This window comes from Lissotriton vulgaris, chromosome 1_1 (genome assembly GCF_964263255.1).
Source record: "Lissotriton vulgaris chromosome 1_1, aLisVul1.2, whole genome shotgun sequence".
Taxonomy (NCBI): domain Eukaryota; kingdom Metazoa; phylum Chordata; class Amphibia; order Caudata; family Salamandridae; genus Lissotriton; species Lissotriton vulgaris.
Window position 1 is genome coordinate 1,082,388,239 of NC_141685.1, and position 24,178 is coordinate 1,082,412,416.

Consider the following 24,178-nt stretch of genomic DNA (forward strand, 5'->3'; position numbering starts at 1 on the left):
AAGCGTTCCATAAACACCAGCAAAACACCATTTCCATTGTTTTTTATGGAGTGAAAATGAGTAACCACTGAAAAGCACTGTTTTTTTAAGGTATTGCAATCACTGGAAAACACTGACAAAACACCACCAGAATTTACCAAAAATAGAAACTGAAAACAGGAAAGCCTATTTATAATGTATTTGCGCTTTTATCCAGTATGTTGAATTTTATGAATAATATTAATATGATTTTAGCAATATTAACCTGAAATGGTATTTTATTGTTAGTAATATTTATATATTTATTCAAATCATACGGATGCACTTTATTCTAATTACATAGGCACATTCGCACAGTTTTGCACAGTTAGGTGATTGCTGCTATGCACTTTTTGCACTTTAATGGGTCCTCCACATAACAATATAGTGCGATTTTATAAAAGTAGAAAATGCCTCCATCGACGGTGCATTACCTATTGTTATTGGTTCTACATTAAGGATTTATCCTGTAATGATTGTGATGCCTTCATGATGGGATATATTTTCTATTGATGTATTTATACAGAAAAACATATATATAGAACTATTGGCACTTTCATATTATGCCTTTACGATAGGATATATTTTTTCTCTTAATGTATTTATACTGAAAGACATATATATATAACTATTGGCACGTTGAAACATAATAATGAATTATTGTATGTTTTAATACGTTTCGCGTCATCAATGAAATAAGGTTAGCACTTTTACAAAATTTAAACTTGATGTGATGCTCGTAAATAGCAATACAGTCTGTTTTCGTTGTCCATGATCATGTGACTTGGAGTATGTGAAGGTGGGCGTGCATTATGCAGCATTTAAAAATAGTCATCATGGCTTTGATCCGCCTGTGAACAAGGGCTTCGTGAGCCAGAAACGCGTCATTTGCTGAGAAGAAAAATGGCATATTCTAGAATAAAAGGGAGGAAAGGAAAACATTCCTTTACCTGAACATGGTAGGAATAGTCTTGCAGTAAAATAAGTAGAAAATTAAAAATAGCAACCAGGGGGGTATGCGGAATGGCATTGTGATAGTGTATCAAAGTTACAACATAGCCAACACATTTAGAAGCAACATTTGGACCATCTTGGGACAGTAAAATAAGGATACACTATAAACAACCCATTTCTAAGCTGGCCTTTCAATAAACATTGCACCAGCCGGCTATCTATCTTGGAACGGTAGTGTGCATCATTGTTGCAGCAATCCAACATGGCCAACATGTTGCTTTAAATGTGGTGGTCATCTTGGAACAGTAAAACATTGGTTCGCTATGGACAAAAACATTCCACAATAGCGCTACGAATTAAATGAGCAGCAGGAATAATACAGCCCTGCAGTTCTGTTGGGTGTGGTGCCAGGCACTCAAAAAAAAAATCAAAGAAATAAGATGATCTGTAAAAGAACAACAAGGAAAACTATAGGACTTGTTAACTGGCCAAGCAATAAAGCATTATTTTCAGTGGATGTGCACACATCAAGCAAATTCTGTCATTCAGAGCAATAGAGCTAATGGCTAGAGTGGGATGACCAATTGCTTCATGCTGTATGCTCTCCTTGGCTGAAGCATAATCTGAAGGACAGATAGGGCTGACTTATCCTCTACACGTATGCATTTTTAATGGGGTTTTTTCACCTCTGAGATTTTATTTAACAATACCAGTTTATGGGATGTCTCACACGATAACTATAAGTAAGCTAAAAGGAGCACTCGCTTATTTTGTTTTTTGATCAACTTATTTGACAAAAATAAACCAGGAGTGCTGCTGAGGCTAGCACACTGTACTTGTGTGACGTTAACTAATTGAATCAGACCTCACGTTTTTCAACCTGGCCTTTGTGCACTGTTGCCTTAAACTTCAAGTAATGAGGTTTTCAAACAAAGTTTAAACTCAGGTATTATACTCTATATCCATAAAGAATAGCAATGGTTATACAATACATTTTTCAAAACATCAAAAATATCTGTGTGATATATGCATATTTAATTTGTTGAAATCACAAATCCATTGCTTCTGTACATTTTCTTGTTTTACATCACAGAGTGAATGTTTATTGGGAGAACCGCCCAATGCATTTCAGGCCCCATCGGCCCTTCTTCAGGGGATTGATCTGTGAACAGAATAAACATGCTCTCATTTTAAACAGAACCCATGTTTGGGTGAAGCAGTTAGTAAATATATACATTAGGGAATTATATTATCAAATGATAATTTATTTAATATACCCATGCTGATATGACATAGTAGATAATAGATTGAGACCCGCGATAGATTAAAAGGCATGTGAACAGAAAGAACTCATTTGGTGAGAAAACGCCCAAATAACACAAATATCTCCAACTGAACCACAACGTAAAACCATTATAACCATGGTGCGCTGAATTTCTAGACCTGTGAGTTAGTACTTTAAAAGTCAGAATGAGGCAGAGTATAGAATCTTCACTTACTAACCTTGCACTCGGTGATGGTTTACAATAGTAAGTATGTGATCTGTAAAAAAAATCACATTATAATTTCTAGAATAATGGTATCTGGTGTTCTAATAACTCAGAAAACAATCTAAATCGTGCTAAAAAAGCAGACTCTGCACTGACCTTTTAATAGTCTGTAAGCCTTGAAGTGCGGCTTCTCAAGTCAACTGCCTGATGTCCTCTATTTTATCAAATCTGGAAGGATACATAAGAGTATGCTCTTAAACCTTGACTATATACGAGCAACATTAGCCTATAACTCCTACCAGGAATCTACTAACCTTTCCCGCAACGTTCAACAGAAGAGGTCATCTCTCCCGTCTGACTCCTTCTCAGGTGCAACGGCTGTAAGAACGCGATGCATACATGTTCTAACTAGTTTCTCTTCCCTAATGAACTAAAGGCTAACAGAGATGACGGACTAAGAACGGTCGCCGTAAGTAAACAATGAACTACCAATTCTATTTCAGGACAGGAGGCTCCGATTATGCTATTCTCATTTCTTTATTAGAAACGCCCAGCAGCCAATAACAAGTAAAAACCCACAATACCCATGAACACTTGGGAACAACCATAGAGTCTGTCGTATAAAACGCCATGTAGAACATCACACTTCCTCTTTCTTTGCTGCTCCGCAGCCAGTTAAGTGCATTTCTCTTACCTTATGTGATTTTGCTGTGTCTTCATTGGTATTTTTGATCAGCACTTTGCTCGTGCTTTGTGCCGCGTTTTTGTGCCTGTGTGCCGCTTTCCGCGTTTCTTCGTTTTGCGGTGTTCCGCGGCTGGGAGCGTGTGTCACCTCCCTTTGTGTCCGGGTGCTTTGTGCCCATGTCCTTTGCATTGTGGAGTGGGAGTTTGGGGTTGTTGTGGACTCGCGCTTGCAGCGCGAGCTCCCCTCGCTTCTTTTGAGGCAGCCGGTGTCCGCGCATGCGCAGTGGCAATTTCCGGCGACCGTGTCACTTCAGGTTATCGGAGCTTGTGTGAAGGACGCCCCTTGCAACTCAGACCGCCCACAGCCTCAAATATTAACCCCTTCTGACGCCGGTGGTTGGAAAAAGCTACCGGCTGTATAATTTGGCATAGACTCTGCCTAGAGTGCATTTTTTCTACACGGCAAGCCCTTCCTCCACCTTCTAATTATTTTTGAGGCACTTTTTTCTGCTTTTCATTGACTTGCTGTGGGGTTTTTGACACTCCCTCTGAATTTGCCTTTGACAAGTCTAAATTTCTGTCATCTTGTGGGCGTATGTTACACTTTGGTGTACCATGAGTGATTTTTATAACGAAGATGACTGTGAGTATGACGAGGAGGCCTCTGAGTCTCTTGAACAGGATTTGGTGGAAGCCCTTGATAGGGGTGTACAACATTCAATGAATAAAGCGCTGGTTCGCGCTATTACTCCTCTGAAGAGGCATTTGGCTCAGTATGCTCAACAGCAGGGTTGGGTTCCTGCTTCGCGTAAGTCCACTTCTTCCCCAAGTAATCCTCATGCTTCTGACTTTCAAAAGTTGGCGAAGTCTCTGTCCACTGCCAAGTCCAAGTCTGCGGCAGCTGCGGCTGACAGTGATGATCAGCTTTCCTCGTCGTCCTCTGACCATGTACCGCCACCCTCCGAAGAAGAAATGCAAGGAGCATTTTGTGGATGCCCCCTCTCATCCTCCTGTCCTAACCTTTTAACCCTCAGACATTATCCACCCCAACTCCACCGCTTGGCTCCCCTCCCCGGCGGTGGCAGAGTATGTACAACAACACATCCGTCAGCCTTTTGAGAAGGAGGTCCCGCCACGTCTCCGTTCAGAGTGCCCTAGACCGGATCTGGCGGACAACCTGGCAGACACACCAGAGGTGGATCCCACCATGGTGACTGTAAGTTTGCTAAGGATCCAAAAAAGGCTCTGGACCGTTCCTGGCGTTCGTGCCAGGACAAGGTCCTTCATCTGCTGGGCCCGCTTACGAAGATTTTGGATCTCGGCTTCGTTGCCAAAGAGTCCTCCGCGATGGTTGATCCGGATGAGCTTATTGAGTGGGCTCAGAGGGCGACTTGCCAACTTGGCAACGCCAACTGCGCTCTTTCCAGCGAGAGACGTTGTTCCATACTCTTTAAGCTCGATCCTAAACTGGCGGAGCTTTCCACTTCGGAATCTGGTCCGGTTGCTCAGGGCTTGCTTTTTAGTCAGCCGTTTTTGAAAGAACTAACACAATTTGTCAGCACCTTCAGTGGTCTGGACAGAGCTCAGGCCTCGCTTCGGCAGGCTTTCCGTCCGGTTTTCAGCAAGGCCGGACGAAATAGGGGACGCTTGTTCGGCCGTGGTTCCCAACAACCCAACCAGAGAGGGTTTCAGTCCAACAGAGGAGGTAATCAAGATTCCGGCTACTCCCACAAGTCCAATTTCTACCCCTCAAGGAAAGGCCGAGGACAGTACAAGAAAGGACGTTCCGGTGGAAACTCCGGCGGATATCAGGATTCCGCAACTTCAGGTGAGCCTGATTCCTGCCTGCAGTGTGGTCCTGGGTGGCAGGATACGTTTTTTCCTAGACAATTGGCGGTTGATCTCCAACGATGCTTGGGTGCTCGAGTCGAGACGGTCCAAGGGTGCAAGATAGAGTTTTACCAGCCCCAGCATCAGTCCCACCCTCCCTCTACTCTTTGTTTCTCCCAAAAGTATCAAAAGTTCATTTCCGAGAAGCTAAAGTCACTTCTCTTGAAGGGGGCGATTGTTCAGACCGTGCGTCATTCAAAAGGGTTCGTCAGCACGGTTTTCCTTGTGGAGAGAAAGGGAGGGGGCTCCAGATTAGTGCTCAATCTCAAGGAGTTCAACAGAGGAGTAGTCTACAGGCACTTCAAGATGGAGGGGATCCATCTTTTGCGGGATCTTTTGCAGGAGAAGGACTGGATGGTTTGTCTCGGTCTCAAGGACGCTTACTTGTCCATTCCCATCTACCGTCCGCATCGCCGCTTCCTCCAGTTCCACTGGCAGGGGACTTGGTACGAGTATCAGGTTCTCCCGTTCGGCCTCTCGTCGGCACCTTGGTGCTTCACGAAGCTGTTGAGGCCGGTCGTGGAGTCTCTTCGCAGTCGGGGTGTTCATTTGATCATTTACCTGGACGACATCCTCCTTATGGCGGATTGTCCGCTCAGACTGATGTCTCATCTGGAGTGGTCCATAGACCTCTTACAGTCCCTGGGCTTTCTGGTGAACGTTCAGAAATCTGTGTTGAACCCAACTCAGGTGATAGACTTTTTGGGTTTCCGGGTCAACTCTCTTACATGTCAACTTCTATTACCCAATCAGAAGATTCGGTATATAAAGAGAGAATGGACTTCAGTTATTGCAAGACCGACTGTGTCATTGAGATCGTTAGCACAAGTTTTCGGTCTTTTGGCTTCTTCCCTTCAGGTGATCTTCCCGGCCCCTCTGCATTACAGAGCTTTGCAGCGCCTCAAAATTCACCATCTCCAAAACGGCCTCCGATATTCGGATCAAATTCCTCTCTCGGAGGAGGCGAGGTCGGAGATGCAACTGTGGCTGGATCATATGGAAGCTTGGAATGGTCGAGCCCTGTTCGGATCCTTGCCGGAGGTAGTGATCGAATGGGATGCCAGCCGTTGGGGCTGGGGGGCCGGTGCGGTTCAATCTTGACGGGGGGTTGGTGGTCTCCCCAGGAACTATCCCTCCACATCAATTGTCTGGAGCTCCTGGTGGGCTCCTTTGTGATTCGTTGCCTGTCTCCCCTTCAGTCCAACTGCTGTATACTCCTCCGCATGGACAACGTATCAGCAGTCCGTTATATCAACAAACTGGGGGGAACTCGGTCGAGGTTACTGGCGGAGATTGCCAAGGATTTTTGGCACTTTTGTCTGCAACAGAAGATCACTGTTTTTGCAGAGTATCTCCCCGGCCGCAACAATCTCGTTGCGGATTTGAACTCGAGACATTTGAGGGACTTCAGCGATTGGAGACTCCATCCCAGAGTGTTCCGTCGCATTCTCCGGTCTTGGGGACAATGCCAGATAGATCTGTTTGCTTCCCGCCTCAACACCCAGCTCCCGTTGTTCTTCAGTTGGAGGCCGGATCCAGAAGCCCTAGCCACGGATGCCTTTCTCCAGCCGTGGCCTGCGTCTCTATGTTATGCCTTTCCCCCGTTCATGAGGATCCCCAGGGTTCTGGCTTACATGAAGCGCTATCAAGCGGAGCTGATCTTGATTGCTCCCTTGTGGAGAGCTCAAGCGTGGTTCCCGGTTCTCCTGGAGATGGCTTGTGCGATGCCGTTCCTTCTTCCTCAGAAGTGGAATCTCCTGCTAGATCCTCTTCAGAATCCGCATCCTCTGATTCTGTCAGGCTCTCTTCTTCTACTGGTGTGGCGGATTTCTGGGGACGCTGGTCGGTCCCGGGCCTTTGTGCAGACGCTTCCAGATTAATCAGTGACGCCTGGTCTCCTGGTACCCACAAACGCTACAGGGGCTCTTGGCAGCGTTGGTGTGGCTGGTGTGTTCAACGGAAAGTTGATCCAACATCGGCAGATGTTTCTGTGATGGTTAACTTTTTGGCCTTGCTTGCTTCGTCTAGTTTGGCATATCGCACGGTGAACAATTTCCATTCTGCTATCTCTGCGGGCCACCTCCATGTGGATGGTAAACCGGCGGGTGAACATCTTTTAGTGGCTAAATTGCTCAAGGGTATCCGCCTTGCGAATCCTCCGCGTCCTAAGTACGTTTCATTATGGGACATGTCGGTTGTGTTGCGTTTTCTGGAAGCCTGGACGGTTAATTCTTTGCTATCCTGTAAACTATGTTGTTGTGTCTGGTTTCCTGCAAGTGGGTGTCTGATGTCCGTGCTTTAGATCTGGCCGGGCGCAGTTTTATAAAACACAAAAGAGGGGGAGCGCAGTTTTACTCCTGAGGGAGTCATGTTTCGCCTCTCTCGGCGTACCAAGACCAATACTGCGTTCATTTCTTATCCGTCTTTCCCCGCTCATCCCAACCTTTGTGTCGTCCGATGTCTCAAGGATTACGAAGTAAGTACTTCTTCTTTTCGTTCTGATATGCAAGGTGAGTTGTTGATTGCTTTGCAGAAGCCTTTTCGCCCCGTTACCCCGGCTACATTGGCTCGGTGGGTACGTTGGCTCATGGCGGAAGCTGGAATTGATGTGTCTGTGTTTGGGGCACATTCTGCTCGAGGGGCTATGGCTTCTAAAGCTTTCTCGATGGGTGTCACTTTGTGTGATATTATGAAGGCCGCTGATTGGTCCTCCGATTCTGTTTTTAAAACCTTTTATTTTAAGCCTATTGATAATGTTGCTTCGGTTGTGGTGGATCTGTTTTAAACAAGCATAATCGGAGCCTCCTGTCCTGAAATAGAATTCAAAATTTGTAAACATACGTGACAAGAATTTTCAGTGACAAGGGCAAGGAGGTGAGGATTATCCCACCTGTTGTTGTATACATTATTGTTACTGTACACATGTTCAAAAGTTTCTTACTTTTGAAGTGATGCATTTGCCTTGTCTTTCTACCCACCCTTCTTTTATGCTCATGTTACACGGAATGTGTATTACGGCTCTGTGTCTCTTTTCAGGATCTGACCCCAAGTGACGACTCTTCGTTGCGATCTGGATTCTCCTGCCTGCTCTTCTGAGGATTGTAGTTCCTGTCTTCCTCTGGCATTGGCATTGTGGACTTTCCTTGGCAGTCCTGGATTGGAGATGGTGTTTTTCCGTGATTGACTTTCCATATGTTTTCTGGTTACTTGAACAATTTTTTCTCACCAAAGAAAGAGGAAGTGTGACGTTCTACATGGCCTTTTATACAACAGACTCTATGGTTGTTCCCAAGTGTTCATGGGTATTGTGGTTTTTTACTTGTTATTGGCTGCTGGGCATTTCTAATAAAGAAATGAAAATAGCATAATCCTCGCCTCCTTGACCTTAATAGAATTGAAAATTCTTGTCACGTATGTTTGCAAATTATTAATTGTAATCTACCAATTAATAGTTGAAAAGTAAAAGTGTCATGTCTCTATCTCCTCATCAAACATAAATATCGGAAAATAACCCAAGACGCGCTTACTATTATAATATGCCCATATAACTTGATTCCTGCCAACTACTTTAAAGCACCTTCATCTACCTCACTGCAAATTATTCATGATGTTAGTTACACCAATGGATGAAAAAGCACAAGTGAAATGAAAAAAGGGTGGTAAAGAAAACAATAGAAGGCATAGCTCAAATACAAATCTCTATGATACATATTATTATCATGTCCATTACATTAAATGATGATAACAGTAATTGTAAACATCATGAATCGTACACCAACATGTGGTTACATTAAAAGAAAGTGTCCTGTCATGCTTTCCATCTATACTAGAACTACAAGAAGCATCCTAGATCAACTTTATCATTGATCCCTTTGAGATCTCTCCCAGGTGCGGGTTTAACTATCTCTATCCCCTGAAATTTTAGCTGGGCAATTGAGTGACGATTTTTGGTCCAGTGAACAGCTATACTTCTGTGAATATTACAATTTCGTATAGTGCTTTTATGTTCGGAAATTCAGGTTTTAATTTTCCGCTCAGTTTTGCCTATATATAATAATTAAACAACAAGGGGTGGTGATGGACAGAGTTTCTGAATTAAGCAGAATACTCTCACCCAGTCAAGAGATCAGGGCTAGATCCAACACCGTTTTTTAGCTCACTGCACCATCCCAGCTCAGAACCTGGCTATATGCAAATTAGTCTGTTCCTGTCCCAGTGCATGATGGGAACAGGGCAAACCAAACTACCAGGCCAATTCTTTAACTGGGAAGGAAACAAGCTTCCGGGGACCGGTTTCTGGCATTACAGCCGTCTTCAGCCCGGCTTGCTTGAATCCTGATGGTGCAATGAGCAAGGGACTCACATCTGAGTATACCCTTCCACGCTTATGGTGGACAAAATAATTAAACAACAAGGGGTGGTGATGGACAGAGTTTCTGAATTAAGCAGAATACTCTCACCCAGTCAAGAGATCAGGGCTAGATCCAACACCGTTTTTTAGCTCACTGCACCATCCCAGCTCAGAACCTGGCTATATGCAAATTAGTCTGTTCCTGTCCCAGTGCATGATGGGAACAGGGCAAACCAAAGTACCAAGCCAATTCTTTAACTGGGAAGGAAACAAGCTTCCGGGGACCGGTTTCTGGCATTACAGCCGTCTTCGGCCCGGCTTGCTTGAATCCTGATGGTGCAATGAGCAAGGGACTCACATCTGAGTATACCCTTCCACGCTTATGGTGGACAAAATAATTAAACAACAAGGGGTGGTGATGGACAGAGTTTCTGAATTAAGCAGAATACTCTCACCCAGTCAAGAGATCAGGGCTAGATCCAACACCATTTTTTAGCTCACTGCACCATCCCAGCTCAGAACCTGGCTATATGCAAATTAGTCTGTTCCTGTCCCAGTGCATGATGGGAACAGGGCAAACCAAACTACCAAGCCAATTCTTTAACTGGGAAGGAAACAAGCTTCCGGGGACCGGTTTCTGGCATTACAGCCGTCTTCAGCCCGGCTTGCTTGAATCCTGATGGTGCAATGAGCAAGGGACTCACATCTGAGTATACCCTTCCACGCTTATGGTGGACAAAATAATTAAACAACAAGGGGTGGTGATGGACAGAGTTTCTGAATTAAGCAGAATACTCTCACCCAGTCAAGAGATCAGGGCTAGATCCAACACCGTTTTTTAGCTCACTGCACCATCCCAGCTCAGAACCTGGCTATATGCAAATTAGTCTGTTCCTGTCCCAGTGCATGATGGGAACAGGGCAAACCAAACTACCAAGCCAATTCTTTAACTGGGAAGGAAACAAGCTTCCGGGGACCGGTTTCTGGCATTACAGCCGTCTTCGGCCCGGCTTGCTTGAATCCTGATGGTGCAATGAGCAAGGGACTCACATCTGAGTATACCCTTCCACGCTTGTGGTGGACAAAATAATTAAACAACAAGGGGTGGTGATGGACAGAGTTTCTGAATTAAGCAGAATACTCTCACCCAGTCAAGAGATCAGGGCTAGATCCAACACCGTTTTTTAGCTCACTGCACCATCCCAGCTCAGAACCTGGCTATATGCAAATTAGTCTGTTCCTGTCCCAGTGCATGATGGGAACAGGGCAAACCAAACTACCAAGCCAATTCTTTAACTGGGAAGGAAACAAGCTTCCGGGGACCGGTTTCTGGCATTACAGCCGTCTTCGGCCCGGCTTGCTTGAATCCTGATGGTGCAATGAGCAAGGGACTCACATCTGAGTATACCCTTCCACGCTTATGGTGGACAAAATAATTAAACAACAAGGGGTGGTGATGGACAGAGTTTCTGAATTAAGCAGAATACTCTCACCCAGTCAAGAGATCAGGGCTAGATCCAACACCGTTTTTTAGCTCACTGCACCATCCCAGCTCAGAACCTGGCTATATGCAAATTAGTCTGTTCCTGTCCCAGTGCATGATGGGAACAGGGCAAACCAAACTACCAAGCCAATTCTTTAACTGGGAAGGAAACAAGCTTCCGGGGACCGGTTTCTGGCATTACAGCCGTCTTCGGCCCGGCTTGCTTGAATCCTGATGGTGCAATGAGCAAGGGACTCACATCTGAGTATACCCTTCCACGCTTATGGTGGACAAAATAATTAAACAACAAGGGGTGGTGATGGACAGAGTTTCTGAATTAAGCAGAATACTCTCACCCAGTCAAGAGATCAGGGCTTGATCCAACACCGTTTTTTAGCTCACTGCACCATCCCAGCTCAGAACCTGGCTATATGCAAATTAGTCTGTTCCTGTCCCAGTGCATGATGGGAACAGGGCAAACCAAACTACCAAGCCAATTCTTTAACTGGGAAGGAAACAAGCTTCCGGGGATTGGTTTCTGGCATTACAGCCGTCTTCGGCCCGGCTTGCTTGAATCCTGATGGTGCAATGAGCAAGGGACTCGCATCTGAGTATACCCTTCCACGCTTATGGTGGACAAAATAATTAAATAACAAGGGGTGGTGATGGACAGAGTTTCTGAATTAAGCAGAATACTCTCACCCAGTCAAGAGATCAGGGCTAGATCCAACACCGTTTTTTAGCTCACTTTACCATCCCAGCTCAGAACCTGGCTATATGCAAATTAGTCTGTTCCTGTCCCAGTGCATGATGGGAACAGGGCAAACCAAACTACCAAGCCAATTCTTTAACTGGGAAGGAAACAAGCTTCCGGGGACCGGTTTCTGGCATTACAGCCGTCTTCGGCCCGGCTTGCTTGAATCCTGATGGTGCAATGAGCAAGGGACTCACATCTGAGTATACCCTTCCACGCTTATGGTGGACAAAATAATTAAATAACAAGGGGTGGTGATGGACAGAGTTTCTGAATTAAGCAGAATACTCTCACCCAGTCAAGAGATCAGGGCTAGATCCAACACCGTTTTTTAGCTCACTTTACCATCCCAGCTCAGAACCTGGCTATATGCAAATTAGTCTGTTCCTGTCCCAGTGCATGATGGGAACAGGGCAAACCAAACTACCAAGCCAATTCTTTAACTGGGAAGGAAACAAGCTTCCGGGGACCGGTTTCTGGCATTACAGCCGTCTTCGGCCCGGCTTGCTTGAATCCTGATGGTGCAATGAGCAAGGGACTCACATCTGAGTATACCCTTCCAAGCTTATGGTGGACAAAATAATTAAACAACAAGGGGTGGTGATGGACAGAGTTTCTGAATTAAGCAGAATACTCTCACCCAGTCAAGAGATCAGGGCTAGATCCAACACCGTTTTTTAGCTCACTGCACCATCCCAGCTCAGAACCTGGCTATATGCAAATTAGTCTGTTCCTGTCCCAGTGCATGATGGGAACAGGGCAAACCAAACTACCAAGCCAATTCTTTAACTGGGAAGGAAACAAGCTTCCGGGGACCGGTTTCTGGCATTACAGCCGTCTTCGGCCCGGCTTGCTTGAATCCTGATGGTGCAATGAGCAAGGGACTCACATCTGAGTATACCCTTCCACGCTTATGGTGGACAAAATAATTAAACAACAAGGGGTGGTGATGGACAGAGTTTCTGAATTAAGCAGAATACTCTCACCCAGTCAAGAGATCAGGGCTAGATCCAACACCGTTTTTTAGCTCACTGCACCATCCCAGCTCAGAACCTGGCTATATGCAAATTAGTCTGTTCCTGTCCCAGTGCATGATGGGAACAGGGCAAACCAAACTACCAAGCCAATTCTTTAACTGGGAAGGAAACAAGCTTCCGGGGACCGGTTTCTGGCATTACAGCCGTCTTCGGCCCGGCTTGCTTGAATCCTGATGGTGCAATGAGCAAGGGACTCACATCTGAGTATACCCTTCCACGCTTATGGTGGACAAAATAATTAAACAACAAGGGGTGGTGATGGACAGAGTTTCTGAATTAAGCAGAATACTCTCACCCAGTCAAGAGATCAGGGCTAGATCCAACACCGTTTTTTAGCTCACTGCACCATCCCAGCTCAGAACCTGGCTATATGCAAATTAGTCTGTTCCTGTCCCAGTGCATGATGGGAACAGGGCAAACCAAACTACCAAGCCAATTCTTTAACTGGGAAGGAAACAAGCTTCCGGGGACCGGTTTCTGGCATTACAGCCGTCTTCGGCCCGGCTTGCTTGAATCCTGATGGTGCAATGAGCAAGGGACTCACATCTGAGTATACCCTTCCACGCTTATGGTGGACAAAATAATTAAACAACAAGGGGTGGTGATGGACAGAGTTTCTGAATTAAGCAGAATACTCTCACCCAGTCAAGAGATCAGGGCTAGATCCAACACCGTTTTTTAGCTCACTGCACCATCCCAGCTCAGAACCTGGCTATATGCAAATTAGTCTGTTCCTGTCCCAGTGCATGATGGGAACAGGGCAAACCAAACTACCAAGCCAATTCTTTAACTGGGAAGGAAACAAGCTTCCGGGGACCGGTTTCTGGCATTACAGCCGTCTTCGGCCCGGCTTGCTTGAATCCTGATGGTGCAATGAGCAAGGGACTCACATCTGAGTATACCCTTCCACGCTTATGGTGGACAAAATAATTAAACAACAAGGGGTGGTGATGGACAGAGTTTCTGAATTAAGCAGAATACTCTCACCCAGTCAAGAGATCAGGGCTAGATCCAACACCGTTTTTTAGCTCACTGCACCATCCCAGCTCAGAACCTGGCTATATGCAAATTAGTCTGTTCCTGTCCCAGTGCATGATGGGAACAGGGCAAACCAAACTACCAAGCCAATTCTTTAACTGGGAAGGAAACAAGCTTCCGGGGATCGGTTTCTGGCATTACAGCCGTCTTCGGCCCGGCTTGCTTGAATCCTGATGGTGCAATGAGCAAGGGACTCACATCTGAGTATACCCTTCCACGCTTATGGTGGACAAAATAATTAAACAACAAGGGGTGGTGATGGACAGAGTTTCTGAATTAAGCAGAATACTCTCACCCAGTCAAGAGATCAGGGCTAGATCCAACACCGTTTTTTAGCTCACTGCACCATCCCAGCTCAGAACCTGGCTATATGCAAATTAGTCTGTTCCTGTCCCAGTGCATGATGGGAACAGGGCAAACCAAACTACCAGGCCAATTCTTTAACTGGGAAGGAAACAAGCTTCCGGGGACCGGTTTCTGGCATTACAGCCGTCTTCAGCCCGGCTTGCTTGAATCCTGATGGTGCAATGAGCAAGAGACTCACATCTGAGTATACCCTTCCACGCTTATGGTGGACAAAATAATTAAACAACAAGGGGTGGTGATGGACAGAATTTCTGAATTAAGCAGAATACTCTCACCCAGTCAAGAGATCAGGGCTAGATCCAACACCGTTTTTTAGCTCACTGCACCATCCCAGCTCAGAACCTGGCTATATGCAAATTAGTCTGTTCCTGTCCCAGTGCATGATGGGAACAGGGCAAACCAAAGTACCAAGCCAATTCTTTAACTGGGAAGGAAACAAGCTTCCGGGGACCGGTTTCTGGCATTACAGCCGTCTTCGGCCCGGCTTGCTTGAATCCTGATGGTGCAATGAGCAAGGGACTCACATCTGAGTATACCCTTCCACGCTTATGGTGGACAAAATAATTAAACAACAAGGGGTAGTGATGGACAGAGTTTCTGAATTAAGCAGAATACTCTCACCCAGTCAAGAGATCAGGGCTAGATCCAACACCGTTTTTTAGCTCACTGCACCATCCCAGCTCAGAACCTGGCTATATGCAAATTAGTCTGTTCCTGTCCCAGTGCATGATGGGAACAGGGCAAACCAAACTACCAAGCCAATTCTTTAACTGGGAAGGAAACAAGCTTCCGGGGACCGGTTTCTGGCATTACAGCCGTCTTCGGCCCGGCTTGCTTGAATCCTGATGGTGCAATGAGCAAGGGACTCACATCTGAGTATACCCTTCCACGCTTGTGGTGGACAAAATAATTAAACAACAAGGGGTGGTGATGGACAGAGTTTCTGAATTAAGCAGAATACTCTCACCCAGTCAAGAGATCAGGGCTAGATCCAACACCGTTTTTTAGCTCACTGCACCATCCCAGCTCAGAACCTGGCTATATGCAAATTAGTCTGTTCCTGTCCCAGTGCATGATGGGAACAGGGCAAACCAAACTACCAAGCCAATTCTTTAACTGGGAAGGAAACAAGCTTCCGGGGACCGGTTTCTGGCATTACAGCCGTCTTCGGCCCGGCTTGCTTGAATCCTGATGGTGCAATGAGCAAGGGACTCACATCTGAGTATACCCTTCCACGCTTATGGTGGACAAAATAATTAAACAACAAGGGGTGGTGATGGACAGAGTTTCTGAATTAAGCAGAATACTCTGACCCAGTCAAGAGATCAGGGCTAGATCCAACACCGTTTTTTAGCTCACTGCACCATCCCAGCTCAGAACCTGGCTATATGCAAATTAGTCTGTTCCTGTCCCAGTGCATGATGGGAACAGGGCAAACCAAACTACCAAGCCAATTCTTTAACTGGGAAGGAAACAAGCTTCCGGGGACCGGTTTCTGGCATTACAGCCGTCTTCGGCCCGGCTTGCTTGAATCCTGATGGTGCAATGAGCAAGGGACTCACATCTGAGTATACCCTTCCACGCTTATGGTGGACAAAATAATTAAACAACAAGGGGTGGTGATGGACAGAGTTTCTGAATTAAGCAGAATACTCTCACCCAGTCAAGAGATCAGGGCTAGATCCAACACCGTTTTTTAGCTCACTGCACCATCCCAGCTCAGAACCTGGCTATATGCAAATTAGTCTGTTCCTGTCCCAGTGCATGATGGGAACAGGGCAAACCAAACTACCAAGCCAATTCTTTAACTGGGAAGGAAACAAGCTTCCGGGGATTGGTTTCTGGCATTACAGCCGTCTTCGGCCCGGCTTGCTTGAATCCTGATGGTGCAATGAGCAAGGGACTCGCATCTGAGTATACCCTTCCACGCTTATGGTGGACAAAATAATTAAATAACAAGGGGTGGTGATGGACAGAGTTTCTGAATTAAGCAGAATACTCTCACCCAGTCAAGAGATCAGGGCTAGATCCAACACCGTTTTTTAGCTCACTTTACCATCCCAGCTCAGAACCTGGCTATATGCAAATTAGTCTGTTCCTGTCCCAGTGCATGATGGGAACAGGGCAAACCAAACTACCAAGCCAATTCTTTAACTGGGAAGGAAACAAGCTTCCGGGGACCGGTTTCTGGCATTACAGCCGTCTTCGGCCCGGCTTGCTTGAATCCTGATGGTGCAATGAGCAAGGGACTCACATCTGAGTATACCCTTCCACGCTTATGGTGGACAAAATAATTAAATAACAAGGGGTGGTGATGGACAGAGTTTCTGAATTAAGCAGAATACTCTCACCCAGTCAAGAGATCAGGGCTAGATCCAACACCGTTTTTTAGCTCACTTTACCATCCCAGCTCAGAACCTGGCTATATGCAAATTAGTCTGTTCCTGTCCCAGTGCATGATGGGAACAGGGCAAACCAAACTACCAAGCCAATTCTTTAACTGGGAAGGAAACAAGCTTCCGGGGACCGGTTTCTGGCATTACAGCCGTCTTCGGCCCGGCTTGCTTGAATCCTGATGGTGCAATGAGCAAGGGACTCACATCTGAGTATACCCTTCCAAGCTTATGGTGGACAAAATAATTAAACAACAAGGGGTGGTGATGGACAGAGTTTCTGAATTAAGCAGAATACTCTCACCCAGTCAAGAGATCAGGGCTAGATCCAACACCGTTTTTTAGCTCACTGCACCATCCCAGCTCAGAACCTGGCTATATGCAAATTAGTCTGTTCCTGTCCCAGTGCATGATGGGAACAGGGCAAACCAAACTACCAAGCCAATTCTTTAACTGGGAAGGAAACAAGCTTCCGGGGACCGGTTTCTGGCATTACAGCCGTCTTCGGCCCGGCTTGCTTGAATCCTGATGGTGCAATGAGCAAGGGACTCACATCTGAGTATACCCTTCCACGCTTATGGTGGACAAAATAATTAAACAACAAGGGGTGGTGATGGACAGAGTTTCTGAATTAAGCAGAATACTCTCACCCAGTCAAGAGATCAGGGCTAGATCCAACACCGTTTTTTAGCTCACTGCACCATCCCAGCTCAGAACCTGGCTATATGCAAATTAGTCTGTTCCTGTCCCAGTGCATGATGGGAACAGGGCAAACCAAACTACCAAGCCAATTCTTTAACTGGGAAGGAAACAAGCTTCCGGGGACCGGTTTCTGGCATTACAGCCGTCTTCGGCCCGGCTTGCTTGAATCCTGATGGTGCAATGAGCAAGGGACTCACATCTGAGTATACCCTTCCACGCTTATGGTGGACAAAATAATTAAACAACAAGGGGTGGTGATGGACAGAGTTTCTGAATTAAGCAGAATACTCTCACCCAGTCAAGAGATCAGGGCTAGATCCAACACCGTTTTTTAGCTCACTGCACCATCCCAGCTCAGAACCTGGCTATATGCAAATTAGTCTGTTCCTGTCCCAGTGCATGATGGGAACAGGGCAAACCAAACTACCAAGCCAATTCTTTAACTGGGAAGGAAACAAGCTTCCGGGGACCGGTTTCTGGCATTACAGCCGTCTTCGGCCCGGCTTGCTTGAATCCTGATGGTGCAATGAGCAAGGGACTCGCATCTGAGTATACCCTTCCACGCTTATGGTGGACAAAATAATTAAATAACAAGGGGTGGTGATGGACAGAGTTTCTGAATTAAGCAGAATACTCTCACCCAGTCAAGAGATCAGGGCTAGATCCAACACCGTTTTTTAGCTCACTTTACCATCCCAGCTCAGAACCTGGCTATATGCAAATTAGTCTGTTCCTGTCCCAGTGCATGATGGGAACAGGGCAAACCAAACTACCAAGCCAATTCTTTAACTGGGAAGGAAACAAGCTTCCGGGGACCGGTTTCTGGCATTACAGCCGTCTTCGGCCCGGCTTGCTTGAATCCTGATGGTGCAATGAGCAAGGGACTCACATCTGAGTATACCCTTCCACGCTTATGGTGGACAAAATAATTAAACAACAAGGGGTGGTGATGGACAGAGTTTCTGAATTAAGCAGAATACTCTCACCCAGTCAAGAGATCAGGGCTAGATCCAACACCGTTTTTTAGCTCACTGCACCATCCCAGCTCAGAACCTGGCTATATGCAAATTAGTCTGTTCCTGTCCCAGTGCATGATGGGAACAGGGCAAACCAAACTACCAAGCCAATTCTTTAACTGGGAAGGAAACAAGCTTCCGGGGACCGGTTTCTGGCATTACAGCCGTCTTCGGCCCGGCTTGCTTGAATCCTGATGGTGCAATGAGCAAGGGACTCGCATCTGAGTATACCCTTCCACGCTTATGGTGGACAAAATAATTAAATAACAAGGGGTGGTGATGGACAGAGTTTCTGAATTAAGCAGAATACTCTCACCCAGTCAAGAGATCAGGGCTAGATCCAACACCGTTTTTTAGCTCACTTTACCATCCCAGCTCAGAACCTGGCTATATGCAAATTAGTCTGTTCCTGTCCCAGTGCATGATGGGAACAGGGCAAACCAAACTACCAAGCCAATTCTTTAACTGGGAAGGAAACAAGCTTCCGGGGATCGGTTTCTGGCATTACAGCCGTCTTCGGCCCGGCTTGCTTGATTCCTGATGGTGCAATGAGCAAGGGACTCACATCTGAGTATACCCTTCCACGCTTATGGTGGACAAAATAATTAAACAACAAGGGGTGGTGATGGACAGAGTTTCTGAATTAAGCAGAATACTCTCACCCAGTCAAGAGATCAGGGCTAGATCCAACACCGTTTTTTAGCTCACTGCACCATCCCAGCTCAGAACCTGGCTATATGCAAATTAGTCTGTTCCTGTCCCAGTGCATGATGGGAACAGGGCAAACCAAACTACCAGGCCAATTCTTTAACTGGGAAGGAAACAAGCTTCCGGGGACCGGTTTCTGGCATTACAGCCGTCTTCAGCCCGGCTTGCTTGAATCCTGATGGTGCAATGAGCAAGGGACTCACATCTGAGTATACCCTTCCACGCTTATGGTGGACAAAATAATTAAACAACAAGGGGTGGTGATGGACAGAGTTTCTGAATTAAGCAGAATACTCTCACCCAGTCAAGAGATCAGGGCTAGATCCAACACCGTTTTTTAGCTCACTGCACCATCCCAGCTCAGAACCTGGCTATATGCAAATTAGTCTGTTCCTGTCCCAGTGCATGATGGGAACAGGGCAAACCAAAGTACCAAGCCAATTCTTTAACTGGGAAGGAAACAAGCTTCCGGGGACCGGTTTCTGGCATTACAGCCGTCTTCGGCCCGGCTTGCTTGAATCCTGATGGTGCAATGAGCAAGGGACTCACATCTGAGTATACCCTTCCACGCTTATGGTGGACAAAATAATTAAACAACAAGGGGTGGTGATGGACAGAGTTTCTGAATTAAGCAGAATACTCTCACCCAGTCAAGAGATCAGGGCTAGATCCAACACCGTTTTTTAGCTCACTGCACCATCCCAGCTCAGAACCTGGCTATATGCAAATTAGTCTGTTCCTGTCCCAGTGCATGATGGGAACAGGGCAAACCAAACTACCAAGCCAATTCTTTAACTGGGAAGGAAACAAGCTTCCGGGGACCGGTTTCTGGCATTACAGCCGTCTTCAGCCCGGCTTGCTTGAATCCTGATGGTGCAATGAGCAAGGGACTCACATCTGAGTATACCCTTCCACGCTTATGGTGGACAAAATAATTAAACAACAAGGGGTGGTGATGGACAGAGTTTCTGAATTAAGCAGAATACTCTCACCCAGTCAAGAGATCAGGGCTAGATCCAACACCGTTTTTTAGCTCACTGCACCATCCCAGCTCAGAACCTGGCTATATGCAAAATAATCTGTTCCTGTCCCAGTGCATGATGGGAACAGGGCAAACCAAACTACCAAGCCAATTCTTTAACTGGGAAGGAAACAAGCTTCCGGGGACCGGTTTCTGGCATTACAGCCGTCTTCGGCCCGGCTTGCTTGAATCCTGATGGTGCAATGAGCAAGGGACTCACATCTGAGTATACCCTTCCACGCTTGTGGTGGACAAAATAATTAAACAACAAGGGGTGGTGATGGACAGAGTTTCTGAATTAAGCAGAATACTCTCACCCAGTCAAGAGATCAGGGCTAGATCCAACACCGTTTTTTAGCTCACTGCACCATCCCAGCTCAGAACCTGGCTATATGCAAATTAGTCTGTTCCTGTCCCAGTGCATGATGGGAACAGGGCAAACCAAACTACCAAGCCAATTCTTTAACTGGGAAGGAAACAAGCTTCCGGGGACCGGTTTCTGGCATTACAGCCGTCTTCGGCCCGGCTTGCTTGAATCCTGATGGTGCAATGAGCAAGGGACTCACATCTGAGTATACCCTTCCACGCTTATGGTGGACAAAATAATTAAACAACAAGGGGTGGTGATGGACAGAGTTTCTGAATTAAGCAGAATAATCTCACCCAGTCAAGAGATCAGGGCTAGATCCAACACCGTTTTTTAGCTCACTGCACCATCCCAGCTCAGAACCTGGCTATATGCAAATTAGTCTGTTCCTGTCCCAGTGCATGATGGGAACAGGGCAAACCAAACTACCAAGCCAATTCTTTAACTGGGAAGGAAACAAGCTTCCGGGGACCGGTTTCTGGCATTACAGCCGTCTTCGGCCCGGCTTGCTTGAATCCTGATGGTGCAATGAGCAAGGGACTCACATCTGAGTATACCCTTCCACGCTTATGGTGGACAAAATAATTAAACAACAAGGGGTGGTGATGGACAGAGTTTCTGAATTAAGCAGAATACTCTCACCCAGTCAAGAGATCAGGGCTAGATCCAACACCGTTTTTTAGCTCACTGCACCATCCCAGCTCAGAACCTGGCTATATGCAAATTAGTCTGTTCCTGTCCCAGTGCATGATGGGAACAGGGCAAACCAAACTACCAAGCCAATTCTTTAACTGGGAAGGAAACAAGCTTCCGGGGATTGGTTTCTGGCATTACAGCCGTCTTCGGCCCGGCTTGCTTGAATCCTGATGGTGCAATGAGCAAAGGACTCGCATCTGAGTATACCCTTCCACGCTTATGGTGGACAAAATAATTAAATAACAAGGGGTGGTGATGGACAGAGTTTCTGAATTAAGCAGAATACTCTCACCCAGTCAAGAGATCAGGGCTAGATCCAACACCGTTTTTTAGCTCACTTTACCATCCCAGCTCAGAACCTGGCTATATGCAAATTAGTCTGGTCCTGTCCCAGTGCATGATGGGAACAGGGCAAACCAAACTACCAAGCCAATTCTTTAACTGGGAAGGAAACAAGCTTCCGGGGACCGGTTTCTGGCATTACAGCCGTCTTCGGCCCGGCTTGCTTGAATCCTGATGGTGCAATGAGCAAGGGACTCACATCTGAGTATACCCTTCCACGCTTATGGTGGACAAAATAATTAAATAACAAGGGGTGGTGATGGACAGAGTTTCTGAATTAAGCAGAATACTCTCACCCAGTCAAGAGATCAGGGCTAGATCCAACACCGTTTTTTAGCTCACTTTACCATCCCAGCTCAGAACCTGGCTATATGCAAATTAGTCTGTTCCTGTCCCAGTGCATGATGGGAACAGGGCAAACCAAACTACCAAGCCAATTCTTTAACTGGGAAGGAAACAAGCTTCCGGGGACCGGTTTCTGGCATTACAGCCGTCTTCGGCCCGGCTTGCTTGAATCCTGATGGTGCAATGAGCAAGGGACTCACATCTGAGTATACCCTTCCAAGCTTATGGTGGACAAAATAATTAAACAACAAGGGGTGGTGATGGACAGAGTTTCTGAATTAAGCAGAATACTCTCACCCAGTCAAGAGATCAGGGCTAGATCCAACACCGTTTTTTAGCTCACTGCACCATCCCAGCTCAGAACCTGGCTATATGCAAATTAGTCTGTTCCTGTCCCAGTGCATGATGGGAACAGGGCAAACCAAACTACCAAGCCAATTCTTTAACTGGGAAGGAAACAAGCTTCCGGGGACCGGTTTCTGGCATTACAGCCGTCTTCGGCCCGGCTTGCTTGAATCCTGATGGTGCAATGAGCAAGGGACTCACATCTGAGTATACCCTTCCACGCTTATGGTGGACAAAATAATTAAACAACAAGGGGTGGTGATGGACAGAGTTTCTGAATTAAGCAGAATACTCTCACCCAGTCAAGAGATCAGGGCTAGATCCAACACCGTTTTTTAGCTCACTGCACCATCCCAGCTCAGAACCTGGCTATATGCAAATTAGTCTGTTCCTGTCCCAGTGCATGATGGGAACAGGGCAAACCAAACTACCAAGCCAATTCTTTAACTGGGAAGGAAACAAGCTTCCGGGGACCGGTTTCTGGCATTACAGCCGTCTTCGGCCCGGCTTGCTTGAATCCTGATGGTGCAATGAGCAAGGGACTCGCATCTGAGTATACCCTTCCACGCTTATGGTGGACAAAATAATTAAACAACAAGGGGTGGTGATGGACAGAGTTTCTGAATTAAGCAGAATACTCTCACCCAGTCAAGAGATCAGGGCTAGATCCAACACCGTTTTTTAGCTCACTGCACCATCCCAGCTCAGAACCTGGCTATATGCAAATTAGTCTGTTCCTGTCCCAGTGCATGATGGGAACAGGGCAAACCAAACTACCAAGCCAATTCTTTAACTGGGAAGGAAACAAGCTTCCGGGGACCGGTTTCTGGCATTACAGCCGTCTTCGGCCCGGCTTGCTTGAATCCTGATGGTGCAATGAGCAAGGGACTCGCATCTGAGTATACCCTTCCACGCTTATGGTGGACAAAATAATTAAATAACAAGGGGTGGTGATGGACAGAGTTTCTGAATTAAGCAGAATACTCTCACCCAGTCAAGAGATCAGGGCTAGATCCAACACCGTTTTTTAGCTCACTTTACCATCCCAGCTCAGAACCTGGCTATATGCAAATTAGTCTGTTCCTGTCCCAGTGCATGATGGGAACAGGGCAAACCAAACTACCAAGCCAATTCTTTAACTGGGAAGGAAACAAGCTTCCGGGGATCGGTTTCTGGCATTACAGCCGTCTTCGGCCCGGCTTGCTTGAATCCTGATGGTGCAATGAGCAAGGGACTCACATCTGAGTATACCCTTCCACGCTTATGGTGGACAAAATAATTAAACAACAAGGGGTGGTGATGGACAGAGTTTCTGAATTAAGCAGAATACTCTCACCCAGTCAAGAGATCAGGGCTAGATCCAACACCGTTTTTTTAGCTCACTGCACCATCCCAGCTCAGAACCTGGCTATATGCAAATTAGTCTGTTCCTGTCCCAGTGCATGATGGGAACAGGGCAAACCAAACTACCAAGCCAATTCTTTAACTGGGAAGGAAACAAGCTTCCGGGGACCGGTTTCTGGCATTACAGCCGTCTTCGGCCCGGCTTGCTTGAATCCTGATGGTGCAATGAGCAAGGGACTCACATCTGAGTATACCCTTCCACGCTTATGGTGGACAAAATAATTAAACAACAAGGGGTGGTGATGGACAGAGTTTCTGAATTAAGCAGAATACTCTCACCCAGTCAAGAGATCAGGGCTAGATCCAACACCGTTTTTTAGCTCACTGCACCATCCCAGCTCAGAACCTGGCTATATGCAAATTAGTCTGTTCCTGTCCCAGTGCATGATGGGAACAGGGCAAACCAAAGTACCAAGCCAATTCTTTAACTGGGAAGGAAACAAGCTTCCGGGGACCGGTTTCTGGCATTACAGACGTCTTCGGCCCGGCTTGCTTGAATCCTGATGGTGCAATGAGCAAGGGACTCACATCTGAGTATACCCTTCCACGCTTATGGTGGACAAAATAATTAAACAACAAGGGGTGGTGATGGACAGAGTTTCTGAATTAAGCAGAATACTCTCACCCAGTCAAGAGATCAGGGCTAGATCCAACACCGTTTTTTAGCTCACTGCACAATCCCAGCTCAGAACCTGGCTATATGCAAATTAGTCTGTTCCTGTCCCAGTGCATGATGGGAACAGGGCAAACCAAACTACCAAGCCAATTCTTTAA